Source organism: Ceratotherium simum, chromosome 4 (assembly GCF_057802395.1).
Source record: "Ceratotherium simum simum isolate JZ-2026a chromosome 4, ASM5780239v1, whole genome shotgun sequence".
In the NCBI taxonomy this organism is placed as follows: Eukaryota; Metazoa; Chordata; class Mammalia; order Perissodactyla; family Rhinocerotidae; genus Ceratotherium; species Ceratotherium simum.
In genome coordinates, this window is record NC_141903.1 from 36,692,225 (window position 1) to 36,711,239 (window position 19,015).

The window sequence follows — 19,015 nt, forward strand, 5'->3', positions numbered from 1 at the left end:
GAACCTATGACATACAACTATCTACTGGGGCTTTGGGGGGAAAAACTGAATAAATAAAATCTTTAAAAAAAAAAAAAAAGAATGATTAGTTGTATATGACCAGCCGCTTGTTGCCTGAGCTGGCCTATTGTGTGCTCCAACATATGGAGTAATAAAGACACTGCTGAGAAAAACCACATTCACCTTGTCATCCTCACCCAGCTCAGATAATGCACTTTGCTTATCCCCAGAAGAGGCCCTGAAGCCCTCTGTCCCAGAGACACTCCCATACCTTTCATTTCCTATCTCATTTTTGACTGGGGGAGAGTTTGTCTGCCTGAGCAACACCTCTTCTTCCAACCTTTCCGCAAAAGCTCCTATACAGCCTGGGCATGATGTATAATGTGTGTGTGGTGAGTGTAGGCCTGGAGTGGAATAATTACTTAGAGTGTTAAGTAAGGATATAAAGAGGGATCCCCTGTGTGAGTTTGTAAGTACCCACACATGTATTCGTGTGTAATTTAACTTTGCCCAGCCTCTAGCACAATGTCTGTGTAGCCAGTTGGCAAGGAAAAGAATAGTACTAATAGCTAAGAACTATTCAGTACTTACCATGCCAGGCACTGGGCTGAATACATTATCTATATCATCTCATTTAATCTCCATAACAATTGTTGAGGTGAATACTGATAATATCTCCATTTTACAGATCGGGAAACACCTCTCTAAGGTTGGTTAGGGTTAAGCAACTTGCTTAGCTAGTAACGGGCAGTCAGGACTTGAACCTAGGTCTGTCTGATTCCAAAGACTGTTCTTAAACTGCTCCACAATCCCAAATCCAGGCTCTCTGCTGACATTGATATTGGATTCAATGATCTAATGTTCTGACAAATGCCACATGGCAAGCCTTATTCTCTACATGTGATCTCCCAAAGCTGTGGTGCTTGGGAACCTTTATTAGGGACAGTGTCAGAGAAGTGATCAGTCACTGTACCCACTAGGCCCAGGATTCCCTTGTAGCAGACACCATCCCTTCTGCAGCTCCCTGCTTGGAGAGGCACCCCTGGTCCTTGTGGAGGGGTAGGCACAGATTAGACCAGGGAGAGGGCCCACATAGGCTCCTCTACAACAGCCCTGCAGTGGCCTGGCTCTTCCAGGTGCTGAGGGGTGGAGATTGCAATGAACTGTTCCAGTCAACTTGGCTCACCACAGATTTGGTATGTGGAGTTAAACTGTCTCAGCCAGTCAGACATCTCGGTGTGATGCAGACAACAAGAGTGAGAGAACAAGTGGTCTGTGAGAGGGAGAGATGAAAGAGTAGCCTGTCTTTAGACCACCTTGTTTCCAGCTCCAGTCCCTGCCTGCCTGTCTTTAATCAACCCTTTACCATGGGTCAGGACAAACTTGAACTGCTCTATTTGATAAAGGGGTGAAGAATTTGCAAGCTTGAGGAAAAATACAGGAGAAGGAGATGTGAACTGGCTGACTGGGTCCTGTGCAAGGGAAAGAAAAGATAAAAAATGATCCACGGAGGCAATATAGGTGAGACAGGGACTTAGGAGGAAACAACTGCTCAAGTAGGCTGTCAAGTTGTCTACTGTGGGATGTTCTCCTCCATCACTCCTACGATACCTTCAGTAAATTCTGCATTTCACGTTGATGCTTTTGCAGGTATGGTTTCTTTTTCTTTCTTTCTTTTTTTTTTTGCTGAGGAAGATTCGCCCTGAGCTAACATTTGTCCCCAATCTTCCTCTTTTTGCTTGAGGAAGATTCACCCTGAGCTAACATCTGTGGCCAATCTTCCCCTATTTTGTATGTGGGTTGTGGCCACAGCATGGCTGACGAGTGGTATAGGTCTGCTCCCAGGAACCAAACCCGGGCTGCTGAAGTGGAGTGCGCCGAACTTAACCACTAGGCAACTGGGCCAGCCCTCAGGTATGGGGTCTTGGTGGGGAAATGGAGAAGGGTGAGGGAACAACTCACTCTTGTGTCCCCAGTCTGGTTTCCTCAGGGTCTCTGATTAGTTTTCAAGGCTACTCTATATGTGGATGTTTCCATGTTTCATTAGACACGTCTGTGTAATTATGCAATATACATGTGGCAATGTGCATATCGTGTGTGACAATGTTTATGTATGTGAATGCAGGATGTTTTAATTTATCTATAAGTGTAAACACGTCTGTGTGCTGTATGCATGAGTTTGGACGTGTAAGCTGTGTGCATGAGTGTGGGTGTTTGTGCCACGGTGTGGGGCTTGTGGGTGGCCAACTATTTTCCAGAGGTGGCTGCCATGATATATCCCATCCCACACGTTCTCTTTACAATATGACATTGACACTCCTCCCATCCAGAGGTGGGCTCTCTTTCCCTCTCCTTAAATGTGGACAGACCTTGGTGACTCCCTCAACAAATAGAGTATAGCAGAAATGACGCCATGTGGCTTCTGAGGCTAGATCATAGAAATACCACGTATTTTCATGCTTTACTCTCTTGGGATGTTCATTCTTAGAAACTAGCTACCAAGTTGTGAGGAGGCCAAGTTATTGGGAGAGGCCACTTGTCAGTGTCCTGGCGATAGCACCAGCTGAGGTCCCAACTGCCAGCCAGCATAAACTGCCAGCTACGTGAGTGAGCATCTTGCCTTAGTTGAGCCAGCCCAGCTGACACTGCACAGAGCAGAGTCGATTCTTCTCTGCCAACCCCTGCCCAAACTGCTAAGTAAATGATTGCTGTTTTGGGATGCTTTGTTATGTGGCAGTGGACAACCAGAACAGGGCTGTAGCTGTGTCTGCCTCACTGTGTGTGTTCTTGTGATTCGGTGCCTTTGTGAGTGCCCGCAGGCAGTGCATTTGTGTCTGTCTGTGCACATAAGCGGCGGGTAGTCGAAGGTGTTTCTGAAGACAGAATCATGGTTCTTGGGGTTTTGCTTTGGCCTCAGTGGGAGCCATTTGGTGAAAACCCTTTGAAATCTTGTCTGTCTTCTAGGTCTCTTCTTTTGAATGTTTTTCTTTGAACCAGAGAGGCCTGTTTAGCTGAGAGCAAATGCAGCTTAAATTTACTGACCCTTTTCTGGCCAAAGCCCCCTGAAGCTGCCAAGGCCTTCTAGCAGGTGGGGGAGGCTGCCATCCAGAGGCCTCACTTCTCTTTCACAAGGGCTGAAAATGCTGGTTTTTTATTTTTCCTTTGCTACTGAGGCCTTTAGAAATGAACCAGAGACAGAGCAAAGCACAGTCACTAGGGTCCTTGAGGTCTCCTGGGGTAGAGAGACCTAGAATTCTTGACTGCCACCAAGGAAGCTGCCTATATGGGCTGAGGTGTTCCCAGGTCCCAGGGTAGAGATCATCTGGTCTCCACCCTGCCTTAGCTGCTGCCACCCACTCCATCTGAGTGCAGCGCAGGAAGTGAAGGACCCTGGTTCAGATGGCTAGTTCCTGTTGGTCTCCTTGGCAGTGCCCCTCAGCTTCTTGCTTCTTCCATGTTTGCAGCTCCACTTAGCTTTTCTGGGGACGTGAGAGCTCTGGCTTCACACTCCTGCCCTTGCTCTCTCAGGACCTCTAAAGCACTGTCGTCCAATAGAGCTTTCTGCGATGATGGAAATGTTCTATAATCTGCATTGTCCAATATAGTAGACATTAGTCACATGTGACTCTTGAACACTTGAAATGTGGCTAGTGTGACTAAGGAACTGAGTTTTTAATTTTAATTAAGTTAAATCTAAATACTACATGTGGCTGTTGGCTACTACATTGGACAGCACAGCTCTGAAGAGTTCAGAGAGAAGACCTTTTGTTTTATCGGTAAAATGGGGATAAAATCTGCCCCATCTGCCTCACAGGGCTGTCTGGAGCAAACAAGATGATGAGTGCGAAAGAGTTTTACTCACATAAGGGATCCGGAAAGAAAGACAGCAGTGTGAACTGAGTGGGCTTATTCTTATAGCTTTTTGTTAATATTTCTGTTTTATGGCCCTTGCTAGACTGTTCTGATTTGATCTGTTTACATTCCTGTGTCTCTCATCTGACCCTGAGCTCTCTGAGGGTATGAACCTGGTGGGGCTGTTTCACAGCTGTATCCCCACAGCCAATGGCTGGCATGTAGCTTGGTACTCATGTTCAAGTGAATTACATGTCTGGGGTCCAGAAGGGATTCTTGGAAGCAGAATTTAATGTATATGGTGAAAGCTGAAGGGCAGAGAGGAAGAGGCAGAGAGGAGGAGGTGGGACAATACAGCAGTGAGACAGAGAGCTAGGGCTCCTGCTCCCCACACTCAACTTTCTAGGCCCATCCAGAGAAAGCAGGGAGCCAATTCCTGATGCTGGGAATGCTTTCACACAGCTGGGTTTCAGGCTTGTGGGATATTAATTGAGAAAGGCTGATCAGAGGAGAAACGATGTACTCAACACATTTTGCTTGTTGAGGAAGGCCAGACTGATCATATAAATCTCTGCCTAGCCAAGGCTCTGGGGGTGGGTGTTGTGGTTTCCTTTGATTGACGGTGGCCAGGTTGAAGGTGAGTCCTCAGGCTCTCTACCCTTCCAAGCCTCTGCTTTTCTGGGGAGTGGAAGAAGGAACTTGAAAGCTCTCCAACACAGCATCAAGGGAGAAATGGCTTTTTGGTTGTTGTTTACTTATTTAAAAGGACATTTAAAACTTATTTCTGCTCAATGCCAAGAGTAACAGAGAAACAAAGAGAAGACACTACTATGATCCCACCACCCACTCTGATCCCTGGACTTCAAACTTCCCATCTGTACAGTAGTCCTCCTTGTTTGGGGCCAAGAAAGTAGAGGCTGTCTGCTTAGGCCTGGCCCTGCACACTGGTTTTAGCAGCTCAGGAGGCTTGAGCTCAGACTAGTTCCCCTGGGAAGGTGATTCTCAGTCAGGGCTTTTCAAGGTTTGGGGACTGGGGGACACAGATTTCCCTTCCCCACACACTTGAGCTGGTTAGATCTGTCCCAAGAAGGAAGCCAGGCTCCTGGGAGTGCTGGCAGCTCTGTGTCCAGCTGGACTCTTCTCTTGGCCCCTGCATTTATTTATTCCTTCTAAGATTTGAGCTTATTCTATTTTTAAGCATCTTACTCTTTTTTTTTTTAAAGATTTTATTTATTTATTTTTTGCCCCCCAAAGCCCCAGTAGATAGTTGTATGTCATAGCTGCACATCCTTCCAGTTGCTGTATGTGGGACACGGCCTCAGCATGGCTGGAGAAGCGGTGCATCGGTGCGCGCCCGGGATCCGAACCCGGGCCGCCAGCAGCGGAGCGCGTGCACTTAACCGCTAAGCCACGGGGCCGGCCCAGCATCTTACTCTTGTAGCAATTTATTAATATCTTTTTTATAGCTTGTGTCAGGGTTGATTGTGGTTTATATGTTCATTCTGTAATTTAGCACTGATGCAATAGATATTTGTTGAACATTTATTATCTGTCCTCATAGTACTAGGCAGCGACACAATCTAGAATTATTCCTGGGCCCAGCTACTCTTGCTGGTCTCCTGGGTGTTCCATGGGGAAACGGAGCTGTTCCCTGTCCTTTCCCATCCAGTCCCAGGTAAGTGTCCTATGTAGACCTTTCTAATAAACTGGCACTACCCACTCAAGCACTGCCCAGGGGCTTGTTCTCCCTCCTCAGGCTACTAACCAAAGTTTGCTCATGGCTGCAAAGTCAATTTCCCACCTGCTTGAAGTAAACATAATCAAAAAAGTAGATTAACTGCTAGAAGCTCACATAATACATTGAACAAGGAAAGGAACTGCAGAGATCTCTATAGGTTGATTGTTCTTGGGGAATACTTACTGTTTGTGGGAGGTCACTGCTTGTGTGGATTATCCTTTTCTCCACTCCTGAATGACCAGGAATGACCGTGTCTGGACTATGAAGCCTGACGGAGCACCCCATTTTACTGTTCAGGTTAAGCATCTCTAGGCAAGAGGAAGGTCTAACAGAGGGGTATCATGGAAAGAGAATAGGAGTTTCAGAGGCACCCAAATTTGTCTTAAGTACTCAGTTCTACCACTTCCTGACCCTATGACCTTGTATAAGTCCTTTAACCTCTTTGAGCCTTAGCTTCCGCATCTATAAAAAGGGATGACAGGGCCGGCCCTGTGGCTTGGTGGTTAAGTGCACGCGCTGCGATGCTGGTGGCCTGGGTTCAGATCCCGGGTGCGCATCGAGGTACCACTTCTCCGTCCATCCTGAGGCCGAGTCCCACATACAGCAACTAGAAGGATGTGCAGCTATGACATACAACTGTCTACTGGGGCTTTGGGGGGAAAAAATAAATAAATAAAATCTTTAAAAAAAAAAAAAAAAAAGGGATGACAGTTCTGATCATAGGAAGTTATGAGAAGTAATATGTATATGCAGCATCTGGCATATATAAAATCATAGTTATTTAGTGGTACAGCAGAATTAGAGCTGCAGGTGACTTTCATTTTTAAAATAACTGGTGGTTGTCAAAAATTCACACAATACACAAGTATATAAAGTAGATGAGGGCCAGCCCTGTGGCTTAGCAGTTAAGTGCATGCGCTCCGCTGCTGGGGGCCTGGGGTTCGGATCCTGGGCGAGCACAGACCCACCGCTTGTCCGGCCATGCTGAGGCCGCATCCCATATACAGCATCTAGAAGGATGTGCAACCATGACATGGAACTATCTGCTGGGGCTTTGGGGGGGGAAAAAAAAAGGGAGGAGGATTGGCAATAGATGTTAGCTCAGAGCAGGTCTTCCTCAGCAAAAAAAGAGGAAGATTAGCATGGATGTTAGCTTAGGACTGATCTTCCTCACAAAATAAATAAATAAATAAAGTTAATTAAAAAAAAATAAAGTAGATGACTTGCAGGTGGCCTATTCGGCATGAATTTTCAAAGGACTATTTATTGCTTGAGACACGGCTTTATCCCAATCTGAGTCACAACCGCTTGATTTATTTTTACTCCCCACCCCTTCTGGTTTCTTTCTGAGGATCCTTCCGCTAGAAAGAAACTAGGCTTTTCGGAAATCAGTGAACAAACTTCGAAGTTCCATTTTGGTCTAGCTTGGAAACAACCCCACGCCCGTGGGCATCTCTTTCACACGTGTCTCTATCTCTGGCGGAGGGATACAGGGGAGAAAAAATGATGCAACGCAGTAAAAAATGTTCCAGGAGGTTTGCGCAGGGAGACGATAGGGGGCGGGACTTGTCAGAAGACAGGGCGAGGCGGGGCTCACAACTCCGAGTGCCCGAAAGGGAGAGAGGGGGTTGGTGGCCGTCCGTAAAGGCGGCAATTGGGCGAGGCTGCGAGCGACGTAATAGCCGCGCGCGCACCGGGTCAGACGGTCGCCGTCGCGTCTGCGCACCGGGAGCTGGTGACCGCTGCGGCCGCCTGGAATTGTGGGGGTTGTGTCTGCCCCTCGGCTGCCGAGCGGGAAGCCGAAGGTAGGGGCAGTGAGGGCCGCCCGGCCATGGAGCTGGGCGGGGGGGCTCAGGGCGCTGCCCGGCCTCCTCCCGCCAGCGGCGCCGGCGCCTTCCGGTCACTGTTCTGGGGTCTCCACACATCCGCCCTAGTTCTCCTAACCGGGACGTCCAAGTGGACCCCGCGCTCCTCAGTAGTTCCGCAGACCTGGCCTCTCAGCGCAAGGGACGCGTTCCCTAACTTTCTTACTCAGAACGTCCCCAAGAACCCTTCTTAAATGCCAGGAGATGAGGCAGTGGGGGTCCGAGACTGGCTTTTGGCTCCGCATCTGTTTTAATTTCCTTCCTTGTTGCCTTTTCCTGGCCTCAGTTTCTGTATCTGTCCAACCGCTCCAGTGCTGACATTCTGGTTCTTGGCCTAGACCTCTGTCTCTCTTCACCATATGGCACTGCGCCCTACCCGCGTCGTATTTCCATTCCTATCTTGTGTTTTCCTTTGTCCTGGTAGACGGAAGACTTGCCTTTAAAGTAGGGGTTACAGGCTTTGGTGTGTCTCAAATCACCTAGGAGGCTCTACCCACAGGGATTTCGGATAAAGTAGAGCGAGGGTACTTGCAGTCCTCCCCAGGTGGTTCTGATTTGGGTGGTGGCAAAATCTTCACTTTGAGATTCTCCTCTTCAGAAGACAGGAGAGAATCAGTTGACATATGATCCCTGGAATGGGGCTTCTAGTGGGAAAGACCAGGAGTCAGGAAATGCCCAAAATCTGAGAGGCCGGTGGGGGCTTCTTTCGCACTATAGGAGCTAGAGGGCCAGCCGTTTGATGACTTAAAAAAATACGTATCGACGACCCATATGTAAGATCAGTTTTCTAAAAACTATTTTAAAATGCCTGGCTTCGATTCAAGCCCAGCTGGTGTTCCTACCTCAATAAAACAAAACCAAACTGCTTTGGGGGATTGAGGGGGTTAGATTAACCCAGACTAGGTAGGCAGGAGAAGGAATCCTCCGTGTTTTGTAAGAGAAGAAACTGATGTGTTTATAAACACTAACAGTGTTTGTTTTGACAGTGTGAAAGATGTTTTGTATCTGTGTGTCTCTTTAGCTCTCTCCCAAGTTTTTTCCTTTTCTGATAAAAGTATAGCCAGATTTGGGGGTTGGATAGGATTTGTTGGAAGCCAGGGCATGAGGATATTAGGATGTTTGTATAACATAGATCAGTGCTTGGTCTGTGGTTTCAGTTGAGAACATGGCTGTTGGGTTTTTAAGGTGTTGCCACGCCAGATTTATTTTAACCTTTCTTTTTGGTGTTTAGTGAATTTAATCTGCTAATTAATATATGTGCTGTTCTGATGAAATTGGCTACAGAGAAGACTTACTTGCCCCCATTTTATAGATGGCGGGAATGGGGAATATGTTAGTAGGGATGTGCTAGACTGGGAATGAAAAGTTGCCTTGTGCTCTGATTCCTGCTTTCTTCCTCTTCCCTGCTGTCTTGGAAGGCCAGCTGTTACTTGCTGGTGTGTTTCATTGGCAGGAAAAAAGGCTAGTGAAATGAAACGGAAAAGTTACAAAATGGGTTTTAAAATAAACATGCCAGAACTGAATCCTTCAAAGAGTGTTGTTCTCCTTTAGAGTGGTATTTGTAGGTGTGGGTGGTGGGGGTTGAGAGTGGCATCATTTAAGTGATATGGCCATTGTCCAAAGCAATTTTGAAAATCCACCTCTGAAATTGTCTACAGTGACAATTTAAAAAAAAATAATTTTATTTATTTATTTTTTTCCCCCAAAGCCCCAGTAGACAGTTGTATGTCACAGTTGCACATCCTTCCAGTCCCTGCATGTGGGACTCGGCCCCAGCATGGCTGGAGAAGTGGTGCGTCGGTGCGCGCCCGGGATCCGAACCCGGGCCACCAGCAGCAGAGTGCGCGCACCTAACCGCTAAGCCACGGGGCCGGCTCTACAGTGACATTTTTGAACCATGTGAGAGAACAATCTTATTAATACATGTTACCATACTGCATTTTTTTTTAACCTCAAATGGCATGGTTAAGCATCCTTATCACCTGACTTGTCTTCAGATGAGTTAACAGTTCTTTTGAAATGGACTAACAGATTTTTGGAGTGTGGTGAACAGTGAGTTTGGATTCCGAGTCTATCACTTACTAGCCATGTGACCTTGGACAAGTTATTTCACCTCTTAGGCTTGGTTTTCCACTGCATGAAAATGGGAATAATGCTTACTTTGAAGTGTGGTTAAATGAGGTAATACATATGAAAGCTCAGGACATATGAATGCAATAACTGTTTGTTTTACCCTCGAAGAGTGAAGATTTGCTATTATTGAGAATATTAAAAAAAAATGACAGTTTCTAAAGGCAAGTTGTACCTTTTTCCAAATAGGTGAACGCCTTCCAATTCTCTTTTCATTATGTTTGTGGATTCATGCTCTGACCTTCTCATCCTGCCTCCTCTCTTTTTCTTCATTCATTTTCTTCCTATCCTAAGCGAAGCTGTGCTGCAGATGCTCTCTGCCTCTTGGAGTAAGCCTCTTTTCAGGAGAGCCAATTTGAGCATTCTTATAATGCCAGCCTCTTGGTTGTTTATTCCTGGGGATTTTTCTCTGGGGCCCCAGCTGGTGCTTAGATCACACTCGGTAGCACAGGCATCTCTAACTCCTGGATTTGGTGTCAATTTGGAGACCTGTCCTTGTGGAGCTAATGTTTTCTCTTTCTGAGCGAGGATGAATACCTTATCCTTTTCTGAGTCGGCCTTAAGCTGCAAGCCTTAGTCTTCCACAACATAGACCTTCTTATTTTAATTACATGTGGTCTAAAGAGAGAATATCCTGCCCTTTTCTTTTCTTGGTTTACTTCCACCAAGAGTTTCACTGTTGAGTAGGGGAGGAGGAGAATACATTGTTGCCATTCAGGTGGGGCTTTGGGTAACCCCTGATTTCTAGCTTCAGTGACTGAGTTTGTCTTTGGGACAAAAACCTTGTAAAAGATTCAGGCTGCTCAGAACACATGTGAAGAACGTCCTGGAATTTTCCTGGCTTGTGAAGAGTTTACACCTGGCATCCTCACTTGTACAATTTTCTGCCTTGGAGACTGAGAATCCAGGAGCAACAGAACTATGTTCAACCCAGATGTGTAGTTCCTGTTCCTTTGGGTTTCACTAGGCAGCTCACAGACAAGGGTGTGGTTGTGTTGGCTGGCCATGTCTGCCCTCATTCTCCTAATAGTACCCTTGGCTTTGGTGTTTGAGGCATTGAGAAGTGTGTTAGTAAGTTATGGGCTGTTATAATAGAGTACCATAGACTGGGTAGCTTAAATAACACATTTATATCTCACAGTTATGGAGGCTGGAAATGCAAGATCAGGGTACCAGCATGGTCAGGTTTTTGTGGAAACTGGGTCAGCCCTTTGGATATCTAATCAAGTGTTTGTCAACATTTTGTTCATTATCACCTTTTGAGACATTTTTTTCCTTATTGTCCCCCCACCCCGCCCAGTGGAATTTTAATACCACAGTTATACTCTGTATTTGTTTATGTATTATAGCCCTTTGGAGGCCACAAATTGTTGTAATATCTAAGATTTTTCTTCCCCAAGAATCAGTTTTCACCTCCTTGGGAACAATAGTGCCCTCATTGAGAATGCTTGGTTTTATCCTATATTCTCTTTCTAATATAGTTATCAAGGCTTGTTTTCTTTTCTTTTTTTTTTTTTGTGAGGAAGATCAGCCCTGTGCTAACATCTGCCAATGCTCCTCTTTTTTTGCTGAGGAAGACTGGCCCTGTGCTAACATCCATGCCCATCTTCCTCCACTTTTTATGGGACGCCGCCACAACATGGCTTGCCATGCGTTGCATTGGTGCATGCCCGCGATCGGAACCGGCGAACCCTGGGCCGCCACAGTGGAGTGCGTGCACTTAACCGCTTGCGCCAGTGGGCCGGCCCCATCAAGGCTTGATTTCTATCCAGAAGGTCCAACTGTTACCACAAGCTTTTTCAATGCCTCAGACATCAAACTAGTAAAAGCAGGCATTATCTCATCCAATCCTCACATCAACCTTTTAAGATAGTTGGTATTATCCCCATTTTACAGATGAAGGAACTGAGGCTCAGTGAAGTTAAATGATTTGACCAAGGTCAAAAAGTTTGGTGCAGCCAGGCTTTAAAGCCAGTTCTGACTCCAAAGCTATTTCTGTTGCACTGTGCTATTCCCCTTGCCCCCCGGCCCCATGAGTCTGCAGTCATCAGCAGGACATTCGACCATTCAGCTTATTTTCTCAAGGTCCTACTAGGTGCCGGGCCCAGTGGAAGATATTGGGGACACTAAAGTGAAAAAGAGTTCCTGCTGTGGAAGAGCTCACCAAGTTTTTCCAGGATGGGGATGCCTTAGGGCTAGTGCCCTTGTTACCCTCTCCTCTTTGGGCATCTTATGAGATGGCTGGCTATAGCTAAGGGCTGTCATGGAAAGATTTGAGTTAGTTGGACTTTAGGAGGGTCAAAGCTGTGAATTTGTCCTTACTAGTTCTGTTTTCCAACCAGCTGAGCTGTTTCTAATCACTGAGCATTACTGGTTGTAGCAGGCCCAGTAAACTCCTTGGTCATTAGATGTTTGTGAGCGTGAGGATTAGTAAGAATGACATTTCTGCTTTGCTTATTGATATTCCTAGTAATTCAGAGCAGAAGTTGTTTATCCCTTTCTGAGGTTATTCCATATTGCCTTCCTCAAAGCCTAATGCTGTTGAGAAAGTTGGAGAAGAAATGGAATAGAGTTGGAGGTGGGAGAGAGAATTTTTACTTGGATTTATCCAAAGAGGCTATAATTGAGTTTATTCTTTATTGTTTTTATTTTCTTCCAAGTCTTGGACTTTTGAGGTGTTCTGTTTACCATCTGATTCTCTGGTGCCTCCTTGGTCTTCTTTTTTCATAGCTGAGCCTGCTGTTTTGGCCCAGGTGTTCTTGGACTAGAAGTTGGAGCCTTTGGGTAGTGGCTGATATTTAGCCCATGTCACATATCATACCCACAGAGAAATGAGAAGGGGAATGTTTCTGAGGTCTGCTTGCTGGCTGTGTCTTGACTGAGGATATTCTTGATTATGCCTTTTGATTACCACTTATTATCGTCACTGGCAGAGGAACATCATAGGAGTCAGTGAACTGATCCATTTCTAGCCACTTCCCTTTCTGCAAGTAGTCTGGCCCTTCTGTCTTGTGAGGAAGAGGAGTTTTAGAAACTGGGGGAAGAATCAGAGATGCATCCCAAAGGTCTGGTGAGGAAGGCTGATGCTAGTAGACTTTTATTTTATTTTTATTTATTTTTATTTTTTTCTGGTGAGGAAGACTGGCCATAAGCTAACATCTGTTGCCAATCTTCCTCTTTTTGCTGAGGAAGATCTGCCCTGGGCTAACATCCATGCCCAGTCTTCCTCTATTTTGTATGTGGGACACCTGCCACAGCATGGCTTGATGAGCAGTGCATAGGTCTGCGCCTGGGATCTGAACCTGCGAATCCCAGGCTGCCGAAGCGGAGTGTGCGAACTTAACCACTATGCCACTGGGCTGGCCCCGCTAGCCGACTTTTAAATGGACATTTCTTTACGTCTGAGAGTAGTTGCATGCTTATACTTCTCATTTCTATGAGGCTCCCAAGGGTGCAGCAGCCGTCTGACCAAACTCTAGAAAATCAGCAGGCTTCAGTTCAGTGGAAGTAACATAAAGTAGGACAATCGATACAGACAACATTGATTGGTCACGCTTTGAATCCAGTGGGTAGTAAACATTGGAAGCTTAAGGGGCCAGTTCCTAAGCAAGGTATTTAAAGTCGATTTTGTGACCCTCCCCATCTCATACTCATGGAGAGTTGGGTTTCATGGTATTCATGAAGCAAAGTCTCCATCCTTGGGCTCGCTGCTAAAGTCTGAAATCATGGTGTTTCTGCACTGGAAGAGATTATTCTAAATCAGTTTCATTGCAAACATCAGGGCTGGATCTGGTTCAGATCCCAGGGATGGATGTTCATGGTTACTTGGGTGAGTGAAGAGTCAACAGATACCTTTCTAGTTCTGTTGCCACCCAGAGCTGCAGTTTTGCATTTGATGGGTTCTTATTTTACTGATGACAAACCTGAGCCCCAGAGAAGTGAAATGGGCCATATAGCTTTTTGAAGGCCACCAGTGTATTTAGTGGCAGAGCTGAGACTCAAGCCAGAGGGTTCATAGAAGGTGGCCATAGAAGTTGTTAGAGTTATTTAAAGCCTTATAAAGATGCAAGATGCCATTGCAGTTAAAAATCTCCAGCGAGGGAGAAGGCCCGCCTCCACTGTTTGGGTTGTTCATTATCTTATAACCTTCACTGGTGAGTTTTTTGGCTGTCATGCTGATTTTTCTCCTATTCATGTTTCCTTTTGCTCTTAGTGTGTTTCCTTTTGCTCTTACCCCAGAAGAAATAAATTTGAAGTTTTCCTCTGTTTTAAACACACAGAAATAGTGCTCAGGCCAGACTACTGTGAGTGTGTTCTGTAAAGAATGGGGCCAATGCACCAGTGGACCTTATCTGGTGACCCAAGCAAACCTTTAATACATCTCTAAAAGAAAATGAGAGTGAAGGAATGCATGGTATGTCAGAGTGGTTTAAAAACACTATGGAGGGGCTGGCTCTGTGGCTTAGTGGTTAAGTGCGCGCGTTCCGCTACTGGCGGCCCGGGTTTGGATCCCGGGCGCGCACCAACGCACCGCTTCTCCGGCCATGCTGAGGCCGCGTCCCACATACAGCAACTAGAAGGATGTGCAACTATGTCATACAACTATCTACTGGGGCTTTGGGGAAAAAAAAGGAGGAGGATTGGCAATAGATGTTAGCTCAGAGCCGGTCTTCCTCAGCAAAAAGAGGAGGATTAGCATGGATGTTAGCTCAGGGCTGATCTTCCTCACACAAAAAAAATAAAAACAAACAAACAAACAAACAAAACACTATGGAGTCAGCTTACTTGGTTTCATATTCTGCTATTTACTTACTAGCTGTCAGATTGTGAAGAAGTTACTTATTTTCTCTAAGCCTTAATTTTATGATCTGTAGAATGGGAATAGTAATAGCTACTTTTGTGGCTGTCTTGAGAATTGAGAGAATTTATATGGAAAGTGCTTCCTCTGGCACAACGTAAGTGCCCTGTATTATCATCAGTAATGACAACAGCAGCAGTTTCCAGTTCCTGACCCAAGACTGGATTAGAGGATAAATTATGCTGACCAAGCAAGTGTTATTTTATCCATCCCATCATTGTCTGTCTTTATTGGTTGGTTTATTATTCAGGTCAATAGTCATAGTTAGCTCATGATAAATAACTGAAAGTCGTGAATAGCAAGGAACTTCACAGCTTCTCTGCTGTCTCCTTCTTTACTTGGCTTAGTTCTCGCTTTTCTGAGTCCCAGCCAGTGGGCCCTGTTTCCTGGGCAGTGTCTGAGATGAGGATTTTAATGGAGCAGGGCTGGCTGGTCCAGAGCCTGCCTGGGGCCCTCTGACAGTGTGTTCTTTTGTCTCTTGCTTTCTGCTCTTCAGCCAGACATGAAGCAATTAGCTCATTAAGGGAACTTTGACTTCTGTCACGGCTTTCTTCTAATTTGTATGCCCGTTTCTGGTCCTTGTGCAAGGTCAGGGAGGCACAGTCAAGTACACTAACCTGGATTTTATGCTGTTTCCCTTTGAGATTTACGACTGATTTAGTGAGGCAGTGGGGATGGGAGTGAGGAAAAAGCCCCTGAAGCTACTACCCACGATTATATTGATCTCAAGCTGAGTTTTTTAAAAACCCGAGCACCATAACTATAGCTTGTGCCTTACTATTCCAAATGAATAGTATTTGGTAAATAGTATTTACTATTATTACTATTTGATAGATAGTATTTACCAAATAGGGTAAAATCTCATTATTTTGGGGAAAGACCAGTCTGAATTGGTAAAAAAAAAAAAAAATGTTTTCAAAGAAATGCCATTGTCTTAAATTTTTTGGCAAGCCTCTGCAGTGTCTTTTTCACCTAGTCTTACTGCTTCCCCTGTTTCCTGTAACTGCTCCTGAGTTATTACAGGAGCCTCCTCCTATCTTCTGTGTCAGCTTCCTCCAGGACACTGTGTACCATTGCCCCTTGGGATCTTCCTAAATACAGTGCTGATCAGAGAACACTCATGCTTAATGCTTAGAAGCCTTCAGTGGCACCCACTGGCTGCTGAATAAATTCCAAAATATCAGTTGTCCTAGTGTTCCATGCCTATTGCAGTGTATCCCTGTCCTACCACTTTAATTATATTCTCTACCATTACCCATGTTTACCCTTTGCTTCTGATAAACTGGTCCATGTGGTCCTCTAAGCATGCCTCGTGTTTGTGTCTCTGCCAGTTCTTTTGCCCAGAGTACCCTGTTCTTGGTTTCCTATTTTATGCTGCAGAGCTGCCTTCTTCAGTGAGTCTTGCCTGATACCTCCTCATCTGTGTCCCTATAGCAACACTTTGATTATAGAATTCAGCATACTTTATCCTGGTTAGTTGTTTTGTCTCTTATTATATGAGCTTCTCAAGGACATGGGCTGTGCTTTATTTTGTGTCTCCAGCATAATGCTGAGTGTAACACGGACATCATAAATGCTTGTTGAATGAACGAATACGTGAAATCCTGAGAAATGATAACAGTCCTGTTCAAATGCCAATTCTTCTCTGAAGCATTCCTTGATTCCTAGTCACAGTGAATCTGGCATGCTCAACTCCCAGAACCCTCTGTGTCTGAAGCAGTCGGATTCTTTAGAGTAAATCTTCCCAACTGTATTAGAAATTCCTGGAGGGCAGAAACTGTATACCTCATTCCTCTTTGTGTAGCCAGCCCCCAGCTCAGTTTCTGGCACACAGAGAGTGTTTAATAAATGCTTGTGAAGGCAGGAGTCCTGCTATTTGGTCAGCTGATGTGCCTGCTAGTTGATCAGCTTCCTCTATCACTCGCTGGCCAGGAGTCTCCAACTCAGATGTTTTCAGGGCCAGGTAGGGAACAGTCAGTGGGAGGCAACAGGGAACAGTAGTGCTGTGTCAAACTGGAGTGCTCCTGTGCTACCCAGCCTATTGTTTTACTGGGTGAGTGTGGCTCTAGTGGCCTCCTCATCTCATATTACAAGAGAAGCCAGAAATCTAGACTTTTATGTGAAATCCCCAGGAACTACTAAAGTACATCTATGGGCCAGATTTAACCTATAGGCTACCCATTTGTGACCTTTGGGTGGAGGCTGGAATTTCATACATTTAAGTTCCTTATGGAAGAAGAAAGTGGGGAGGAGAGGACATAACCTGAAAGCTTTTGAGGAAGTTTTGGTGAAAGCCTAGCTTTGGTTGAGAATGTACTGTAATTGTCTATGGGTATTGACTTAGTCTCTTGGGCTGAGTCCTGCAGAGACCGTCTGTGGTCTGTGATTCATCCAGTCTTGTAATTCTGTCCCTGGAAAGATGGTGACCTAGGGACTTCTGTGATTTTTGCGCAGCCTTTGCTGAGGCAGGTTTGATGGTTGTTCTTGCTTCTGTCTACCTCTAAGTGCATGGTGGTCAGGCTGGTACAGTGTAAGGTCCCAAAGACCATTCCTGTTAATGGCTTCTCTGAGAAGGAGCTCTGGGTGAACAAGCACAACTGAAAGGGAAATATATTGTACAAAATCATTGCCTAAATGTGGTCAGCCAAAGGGCAAAGCAGTATAATAGCCAGAAGGAAAACTGCACCTCCGTGGAACCTTTTCAGGGCCATATCTTGTCCTCTCCCTGTCCTGTTCTTTTCATAGTCCTTAAGGGCTCCTGGCAGTGCTTACTTGATTGGCATTACCTTCTGGGTCTGAAAGTGTTGCCACCAGTGATATCCCCATCTGAGGCAGAAATGAGCTGATTGGAATATCTCTGGAAGAATACATGAGAAACTGAAAAGAGTGGTTGTCTCTGGTGGCAGGCCCTAGGTGGCTGGAGAATGGGGAGGAGGGAAACTTACTTTTCACTGTGTACTTTTGTGTGCTTTTTCAAATTTGACCTGTGTGCATGTATTATTATTTTTATATTTTTGTTATTTATCAGTCATTTATTTATTTGTTTTTGGTTTTTTTTTGAGGAAGATTGGCCCTGAGCTAACATCTGCCTTTTTTCTCCCCAAAGCCCCAGTAGATAGTTGTATGTCATAGTTGTACCTCCTTCTAGTTGCTCTATGTGGGACACTGCCTCAGCATGGCTTGATGAATGGTGCATAGGTTGGTACCCAGAATCCGACCTGGCGAACCCTGGGCTGCCAAAGCAGAGCACGTGAACTTAACCACTACACCATGGGGCCGGCCCCTGTATTATTATTTTTTTAATGTACCTGAGCAGACCCAAGTGTGGTCTCCTCTTCGAATTTCACTCTGTTCTCACTTTTTTCCTGAAGTGTGGGTTTCTCTGCAGACACCTGGAACCAGTCACTGTAGACTGCCTCTTGGAGGTGACAGCCTTGCCTCTCTGCTCCCCAAGTGTCTTAGGGTTTCTTCCCCCGGGGTCTTTGGGATAACAATCAGGCCTAAAGTATGTTCAACATTTTACTGTTTTTTTAAATTTAATTAATTTTTATTGAGGTAACGTTGGTTAATTATATAATTTATATACATTATATAAATTTCAAGTGTACATCATTTTTTTTAACATTTTACTGTTTTTAAAGGCTTTCAAATACATTATTTTATCTGATCTTTACAACATCCCCATTTTCTAGAGGTGGAAAATTGAGGTTTGGAGAGTCTAAATGACTTAACTTAGGGTGATATCAGCTGGTCAGAGTAGAGCCGTGACTAATCCAGATAGCCTTACTTCATACTCATGCCCCTTGCTCTTAATTCTTGTGGCAGTGAGGTCGTCTTCTCTTTTTGGAATTCTCTTCTGGGTTTTCAAAGCTGTGTCACTTGGAGCAGGAGTGGAGCTGTGGTGTTCCCTCTTTTCTCTTTTGGCTCTAGCCTTCCCCTCTTTAGGACTCGCAGTAATGTAGGTCTGTCTTCTCTGGAAAAAAGGGGTCAATAGTAGGTTTCTCCATTTTCTAGATAAAGTAAACTAAGGCTCCATTGGTGCCATAACTTTTAGGGAAGCTTGAATTGACAGTCTGCTTTCCTATTCTTTGCTGAGTATTATTGCTGCTATTAGGCAGAGGGCTTTGTTTCCAGGTTGCAAATCTTTTTAGCAAAGAAGTAAGTGTGGAATAGAATTGGAAGGACTTGTGTAGTCCTTGGATATAATTTAATGCTCCACATCCCAGGGAGAGTAAACATTGTTAAGTGCGCAAGATGGGTTTGGATTAATATGCTGACAACATATGGCTTGGCATGTAGGGCACTCCTGGGAGACCCTTCTCACTATACATAGCCTTCCTTTGCTGGGTGGCCCCTTCTCACAGGTCTTCCCAGCAGCCGTTGTGCACCTGGGTGAATCATCAGCTTCCCGAAGCGTTGAAAAAAACAATTTTAACTGATGAAAGCCCTCATATAGGAGGCAAAATAAACAGACAACCCTGAGAGACAGTATGTTTTAGTACTACTTAGCTTCCCCTGAGTTTGTCCAGAGTATTCACTTCCATTAGAAACACTGGCTGATCCTCACCACCA

The 19,015-nt window shown here is 45.2% G+C and overlaps 1 protein-coding gene across 2 annotated transcripts in view; it reads left to right on the forward strand.

Moving 5' to 3' along the window:
- The first annotated feature begins 7,217 nt into the window (after positions 1 to 7,217).
- SIL1 (SIL1 nucleotide exchange factor) overlaps positions 7,218 to 19,015 on the forward strand; it is a 218,238-nt gene continuing 206,440 nt past the window's right edge. The window contains exon 1 of one of the 2 annotated variants that reach the window (XM_004420126.3): positions 7,218 to 7,395. The gene's annotated coding sequence lies outside the window, so the exon portion shown is untranslated. The remainder of the gene's footprint in view (positions 7,396 to 19,015) is intronic. The other variant, XM_087429727.1, reaches the window with a different exon arrangement.